The 8,119-nt window shown below is 40.9% G+C and overlaps 1 non-coding gene across 1 annotated transcript; it reads right to left on the bottom strand.

The window, feature by feature from the left end:
* Positions 1-7,336: 7,336 nt before the first annotated feature.
* On the bottom strand, positions 7,337-7,408 carry TRNAG-CCC (transfer RNA glycine (anticodon CCC)). Its single transcript has one exon. It is a non-coding gene; the product is annotated as a tRNA-Gly (tRNA).
* Between the last annotated feature and the right edge of the window lie 711 nt (positions 7,409-8,119).

The following is an 8,119-nucleotide window of genomic DNA, read 5'->3' as shown; positions in this document are numbered from 1 at the left end:
ACATACTAAAAACTTGACTTGTTTGTTGTATTGCATGCTCTTTGTCCCATAATGTGTGTGTGCAATGACGACAGTTTGCTTTTAAAGGTGATAGAAGCCAGATTTTTTCCCCATTTTATTTAATGTAACTTACATTTTCAGTTTTCATTTAATATGCCTAGAGGGCATGACAGCTCTCTTTGACAGTGGTACCTAGTGATCTTAAGAAAGCACCATAACGTCATATCTACTCTATGTACGTTACACAAGAGAAATGATTTCAAGGTTTATTATAGTAAAAAAATTTTTTTTAAGTTCTAACTAAATTCTGACTCTTACATAAGAAGATGCATTATGTATATTGTGCTTCCTTAGAGGCTTAAATTTGCTTTTGAGACATGGGAGCCACCTCATTCTAAGGGATATCCCATTTACATGCCTTGGCCTGAGTCTTGTGCCATGTCCAACTTGGGTCTTATTTTTAAATATTTTCTGTGTCTTAATGGGCAGTCAACCTTAGAATTGCTTTTTTGAAGAAATCACCAAAGTTTCTGGGAAAACATGTTCAAGTTTAAACTGAAGAATGGATCTAATTTTATTATTTGCTTTGTAAGGAAGAAATCTTTATTTCAAACCTTCTTTCATTCTCTTTTCCCAAACTAGGTTACAGATTCTTAAATGCAAAGTTCAGATAACTTAGACACTGTTTTCTGGTATTCTTCAGGGTCATTCTGTTGTATGGAAGTTCCCAGATTTAAAAAAAAAGTTTTTAGATTATGAAATAATAATAAAGCTATATTTATGACTAACATGTTGGTATGTTTTGTCTAGTTGAAGTGTTTCCAGGGAGCCAAGTGTGCTTGTCTGTTAACAGTGAACAAAATAGTTCTTCATGAATAAGTTGTTCATTGTACATATAAACACTATGATCTTGTACCTATAAATTTTCTTGAGAACTTAGCTTGATCTTTGTTTATCATAATGCTTCTATCTAAAGGTTCTTTTTACATATGTTCACACTCAGAAGTCCTCATTAAAAGCTCATTTGGCACTTTTCTCCCATCTTCCTCCACAACCATAAGTAATTTTCCTACACTGTATTTTTAAACTTACCAACTTTTAGCAAAAACCATGAACAGATTTCACAGTGTATATCCCAGACTATATGTGCTATACATTCTAGTCATTACAAGGTTCAGAAAGTGATCAGGATAGTTAACAGAATTATATCATTGGTAGAATTACTCAGCCATTGGTCTTTTAAGGACCACGGAATTAGGAAAATTTATGGGATTCCATTTGTTCAGAAGCTGTTAGAGTTGTTAGGGAGATGACCTCAGTCTGTTCTTATGCCTACTCCTGTTAAAGTTAACGGGGTGCTCTTAGTTAACAGAATTATATCATTGGTAGAATTACTCAGCCATTGGTCTTTTAAGGACCACGGAATTAGGAAAATTTATGGGATTCCATTTGTTCAGAAGCTGTTAGAGTTGTTAGGGAGATGACCTCAGTCTGTTCTTATGCCTACTCCTGTTAAAGTTAACGGGGTGCTCTCTTCGGCAGCACATATACTAAAATTGGAACGATACAGAGAAGATTAGCATGGCCCCTGCACAAGGATGACATGCAAATTCGTGAAGCGTTCCATATTAAAAAAAAAAAAAAAAAAAGTTAATGGGTTCACCAGGTCATATTGTTCTTGAGAAATAACTGTGGCATTCTTGATTATCTCTGGGCATTAGAAAACATAAATAAATCCCCATATCTCAATTCTGTTCAACCTGGATCCTTGAAAAATGAATTCCAGAGATGGCATGCATGCATGACCTAAACACAATCCCTGGAAACGTTTCAAATATTTAAAAGATGGCGGACTTCAGAAATTGGTTTCCTTTTGGTGAATTAAGGTGGTGAATTTTTTTCTTTTTTTCTTCTTTTTCTTTTTTTGTCCATGTTTGGTATCAGTAAAATGCACAAATCTGAAATTTTCATTTAAGAAAGGGATCTTCAACCTGCCCTATGATACATTTACTCTGGGTTTGCAGCCATTATTCCAAACCAGAAATGAGTTTTTTCCACTCAAGGAACCTCACACATAGGCAGGCCCGGCTCTCCTGTCTGCCCTGTAATAGGGACGCTGGTAAATAAGTTTTGTATATATCTGGGATGGTGAATGAAAGCTTTGGTACTCACGTCCTGTGAGAAGAGGAGACACAGCTGCTCTCCTTGAATATCTGAAGTGCTGTCACAGGCAAGAACACTTATTTTTTTATGGCTGCAAAAGACATTACTAAGACAGTGAGTGAAATTTCTAAAGAAGCAGATGGTAAGTTATTAAAGGAAAAATGTCTAAGTGCAACACAGAGTAGGTCACCTTGTTGAAAAGTGAGGATCCTTCGAAGAACACTTGTAGCCCTGGGATTCTGTCATGTGTGATACTGCATTATTGTAAATGTTGGCTGCATAAAACAGCGTTGACGTGACAAATTGATTTTGGAGATTTTTCCCATTGACTTGGACTTTGTACACGTATCCACAGTTATCCTCATAAAATGCATTTGAGGTAGGTAGGGACGAGGAGGTATCACTTTCTTCTCTTAACAGATGCAGAAACAGCAGCTGGGGAGATGAGAGAGATACATGTGGGCAGTGTTACCTCAGTCAGAACCAGGTGCTTCCCAGGAAGCATCACACCTCACTGAAATGTAGCTTTAGTGTTTAAAGAGAAGGTACATTTTTTGTTACAACATGGCTCCTCAGTGCAAGCCAACCACTTCATCTGGTGTTCAGCTGAGTCAACAGCAATTGTTTCCAACACTTGGGGAGAAATTGGCAATGCTGGACTTACTAAGAGGTGGTGTGGTGTGTCAGCTTGCAGGATTGCGCCTTCCTCAGGCACTTTCTTCCTCACACATTTTTCAGATAATTTTGATGATACTTAACTTTTGCCATTCTTGTAACAATACTTACGACTTCACCGTACTTTACAATGAAGGTGGGGGTGGGGCTTACGGTGGCTTGAAAGGGTTGTCCAGGGGCCACGAGCTCCTTCATGACAGAGCCAGAGCAAGAATCAGAATATTGTCTCTGTGAATCTTGGCCAGTCCTCTTTCACAACATTGTGCCTCTTCCTTGACAAGAGTCCCAGATAATGGTCCTTTGTTGATTATACAGTGGCTCTCAATGCCCTAAAATTCAGCTTAGTATTTATTATCAATTATTGCACCTACTTAATGCCAGCCACTGTGGAGGATATAAATATCACCACTCCGTAATTTCTACACAGCCCCTGCTTTATAACAGAGCCACCCCAAATTGCCAAAGAATTCCAGAGTTTCAGATCTAAGTGTGTTAGAGTTTAGTGCACACATTTTTGGATACTTCAAATTGGTAGTTTGCTGACTGATGAGAGGGGCACTGCATTTACCTTAGTCAGTTATATCATAGAGAAACAGCTGATGATATGTCTCAATCCCTCCTCTTTGTTCAAGGGGGAGCATCCATTTCCCTTATTCTCAAGAATGTACTTTATTTTTATCCCTACTTAAGTCTGCCTGTAACTTGACACCACAGCTGAAATTCCTTATACTAATATAATCCTAAACACAGAGGGCTGGTAGAAGGAGCTGAGATTCTTATTAGGTGAGGGACACCCTAGCATAAACACAAAGGAGCTTACAGGGGGGTAACGGCAAATGAGTGGACACACAGTTAGTTACTGGGACTCAGAACAAAGTCCTGAGCTTACCTGTAGGCTCTGGCTCTGGCCTACCTCTCCCACCTCCTCTAGCCCCACACCTCTACTCACCCCTCTCCAGACCAGCCCCCTTGCAGAGCCTCACCAGTATCCTGCTCTCCCCCTGCACCACAGTTATGCTGGGTTGTGCCTTCTGCCTGAAATGCCTTTTTCTTTCTTCTCCTCCCGGTTAATTTCTACTCAGCCTTCAGATTTCAAGTCGTCACTTCCCCAAGGCAGCCTCATAACTCTTAGAACACCACATATGTTCAGGGTCAGGTATAGCATATCTCACCATTGCCTTATCATTTAGAAGGGAGCTGTTCATCAAAGTGAATGCCCAGTTTGGCCCAATAGCTTCAGCAAGTCCCGCTTTAAGTTCTCACCAAAGACATCTTGTCAAAATCACTGGAACTAACTACACATCCAAAAATCCACTTATCCAGCCAGCCAGCCAGCCAGCCAGCCAACCATTCACCAGTATTCACTGGGGGCCCTTTATGAGCCAGTCACTGTAGTAGGTACAGGGGATATAGGCTGCCTCCTAACCAGATATATTAGGGGTAGCTGGTGAAGTTTTCTGAACCATTAAGGCCAATCCCAGTCACTGTTGGCCTTTCTGGAATGGGATCTACATTACCCGGACTGGCCCTAGGACTTCTGCAGTCTTACAGGACTACAGTATCTAAATGGAATCCCTGACTCAGTCATTCTCCATCCCATGATATGTGGCTGAACCACACTGGCACCATTTTGTCAGCTCCATCTTAGGCCCACAGTCCTGCCCCATCTCTTTTTCTGAGTGACTGAGCTTTAGCCTAACTCACAAGGAATGCACCAAACCAGAGGAGTTCCCTATCAACTTTTACCCTTACCTTCAACTGATATGAAAACTTGAAGAGTGCTTTTTGCTGACGCAGATGGTTAATGGTCATGAGACACCTGCCCCCGCCTGCGGGGAAGGAAAAGCCCCCAGTTCCAGTTGGTGTGGACGTGCTTCTCACTTGGTAGTCAGATTCTATTTTTATCCTTAGCCCCTTTATATCCCCCTGTACCCCTTGGCAGTGTGGAGTGCAGCTGCGAGTGCCTCTGAATCATCTCTCCGCCTGATCCTGCCTGCCTGAATGTAAGTTACCCACAATAAACTTCATAACTGCACTTCATGGAGTTGCCTGCTTTGTTTTTCAGTTACAGAGTTCCATCTTAGTTCAGATGATGTTAGTCAATATCTCCGCTTCCCAACATGTGACATTATTTTCTTCACAGCATTGATTACTATCTGAAATTATTCATTTGCTTGTTTATTGTCTGTTCCCTACCGCTGCCTCGTGGGAGTGCCTGTCCATCTTATTCATTGAATACTGCCAAAATTCTGACTGATGAAAATTTGTTCAGTGAATCAGTGAATTGGTTCTAGAGAGAAAGTCCTCCTCCTGAGCTCTGATTTGGAGGAAGGCTAATGGATAGCCACTGATGACTGGGAGGTTACAGTGAAAAGACTTGGAGGAATCCCTGCAGTATGTACAATAGAATATAGAGAGGAATTTTTGTGGGGAAAACTAAAGCCCCCCCCCCCCCCCAGAGGAGGGTGACTGCAAGCACACAGACCCCAGACCGGTTGGAACCAGAAGGCTGATGATTAAGACTCCTAAAACACCACCCTGTTACCTCACTACCAACCAATCAGAAGACAGTCATGCACCCTGCAGCCCTCACCCCAAACGTTGCCTTTAAAAACCCTTCCCTGAAAGCCATCAGGGAGTTTGGGTCTTTTGAACATGAGCTGCCTGTTCTCCTTGCTTGGTGCCTGCAATAAATACTGTACTTTACCACAACCCAGTGTCAGTAAATTGGCTTTGCTGCATGGTGGGTGAGCAGACCCAAGTTTGGTTCAGTAACAGCATCTGTGTTCTCTATTAGCTCTCTAGCTAATTCCAATACACACCAAAGTTTGATAGCTACTGCTCTGTATGGCTGCATATCCCAAAATTTATTCCATGGAACACTAGTTCTCAGAGTGTTAATGGTTAATTAAATAAATTATCAGATTAAATGTTTCCCTACTGCAGATGGTTCAGAATCATTAAAATGCAAATGTGCATCGTGAATCTCTCAGAGGGGGAAAAGTGTACTGTGCTTCCTAAACTTATTTGGCCGTGGAACTATTTCTTCTCAGGAACATGTATTAACATCTTCTGCAACTACTGTAGTTAGTGTTCAGAATATACTTTGGTAAACATTTCAAAATTGCAATCACTGACTGCTGGCTTCCCCGTTGCCACCCCCAGCCGCCTTCTTGGGAGAACTTCAGCTCTATCTCAAGGCAGTACACATTTAACAGCCAGAGTGGCCAATTTTAGGTGATTTGGGGGTCACCTAAAACCTTGCTTTTCAAAGTAGTCTGTGAAGCAATCTCCTGCATCACTTGGGAGTTTGTTAGAAATGCAGAATCCCAGATCCACCGCCCCCCACCACCAGAGCTACTGAGTTGGAATCTGCATTTTAATAGGATCTATGGGGGATTCATTTGCACCAATATAGAGAAGTGGTTCTTAATGAGGGCAAGGGTGGGGAGGAGGGAGACAGAAATACATGGGGAGCCAGCCATTCAATATGCAATTACTGGCCCTTTCCTCATCATCCCCTATCAGAATTTCTGATTCACTCTTGGAAAAGCAGAGAAGGGAGAAAAGTCCCCCTTGGTAATACTGATATACTCTCTTGGATCTTCCTTTCTTTGGCTCCATTTTTCCAAGCCTGGGCTCCTGACTGAGAGAGTCGGGGACAGCAGTCCTAACAGATTCAGGAAACCCAGCAAGAAGCAAACCCTTCCTGAAATTTAAAGTGTTTATCAAACAATAAATTATATAAATGAACTTATTTGGATATAACAGAGAAAAAACTTGGTTGTGACTCAAATTAATTAGTGTAAAAACTGCATGGGATTTCATTATTGTTCTTAGGCTTCTTAGCACAAGTGAACTAAAAGTAAAACTCAAGTTAGTCTGTCTCTTTATTCTTGAGAGCTTTCACCTCTATCTCTGAAATACTTTGTCAAGTGTACCACTCTGTGGACCATCCAAGTAATCCAGCTTCTTTTTTTCTGTTACTATGGCCTTTCTCCAGTTTCTGGCCTTTTGCTGTAAACCTAGATTCTCTCCTTTGCCTTGCCTTTTGATTTTCAGCCAGTATTATCATGATGTGCCTCAGTGTGGTTTTCTTTGTATTTATTTTGCTGATGGTTGCTTCTTGAATCTGTGGCAGAGTTTCATAAATTTGTGTGTTGCTATCATTCTTCATTTGGAAAATTCTTGGCCATTATATCTTCAAATATTCCTTTTGCGTCATCCTCTCCTGTCCTTCTGGGGCTCATGCACATTACACATTTTCATTGTGTCCTACATATCTTTTGTGCTTTATCCTATGTTTTCCATTCCTATTTTCTTTGTGCTTCAATTTAGGCATTTTCTATTGATCATTTTTGCTGTTCATTAATCCTGTATTCTGTTTCTTTTTTTTTTTTCCATATTTATTTATTTGACTGTGTCGGGTCTTAGTTGAGGCATGCGGGATCTTTTAGTTGTGGCATGTGAACTCTTACTTACAGCATGGGGGATCTAGTTCCCTGACCAGGGATCGAACCTGGGCCCCTGCATTGGGAGCACAGAGTCTTTGCCACTGGACCACCAGGGAAGTCCCCTGTCTTCTGTTCCTAAGCTCTATTAAACCCATAATATCATATATTATATTTTTAAATTCTAAAATCTCCATTTGATTCTATTTAGAGATTACAATTCTCTGAAAAATTCTCCATTTTAAAATTGATTTTCTCTATTTTCTTGAACATATTAGACATAGACCTTTTCTTTTTTTTTTTTTTTTTTTTTTTAATTTTTTTTTTTTTTTTTGTGTGTTTATAAATTTATTTATTTACTTTTGGCTGCGTTGGGTCTTTGTTGCTGCACGCGGGCTTTCTCTAGTTGCATCGAGCGGAGGCTACTCTTCGTGCGGTACCCGGGTTTCTTATTGCACTGGCTTCTCTTGTTGCAGAGCACAGGCTCTAGGGGCATGGGCTTCAGTAGTTGTGGCTCACGGACTCTAGAGCACAGGCTCCGTAGTCGTGGCACACGGGCTTAGTTGCTCTGCAGCATGTGGGATCTTCCTGGACCAGGGCTCAAACCTGTGTCCCCTGCATTGGCAGGTGGGTTCTTAACCACTGCGCCACCAGGGAAGCCCTAGACATAGACCTTTTAAAGTTCTATTTTCCTGAACATATTAATCATAGTTAAAGTCCTTATCTGCTAACTCCAATGTCTATGTCACCTGTGGTTCTATTCCTATTGAATGTTTTTTCTTGTGGTTTTTAGTAATATGGTCCTGAATCACAGTATGTCTAGAATTATT

Source organism: Lipotes vexillifer, unplaced genomic scaffold, assembly GCF_000442215.2.
Source record: "Lipotes vexillifer unplaced genomic scaffold, Lipotes_vexillifer_v1.1 scaffold1562, whole genome shotgun sequence".
In the NCBI taxonomy this organism is placed as follows: Eukaryota; Metazoa; Chordata; class Mammalia; order Artiodactyla; family Lipotidae; genus Lipotes; species Lipotes vexillifer.
The sequence above is the reverse complement of the archived record's forward strand: the minus strand, read 5'-3'. Positions and strand labels throughout refer to the sequence as shown.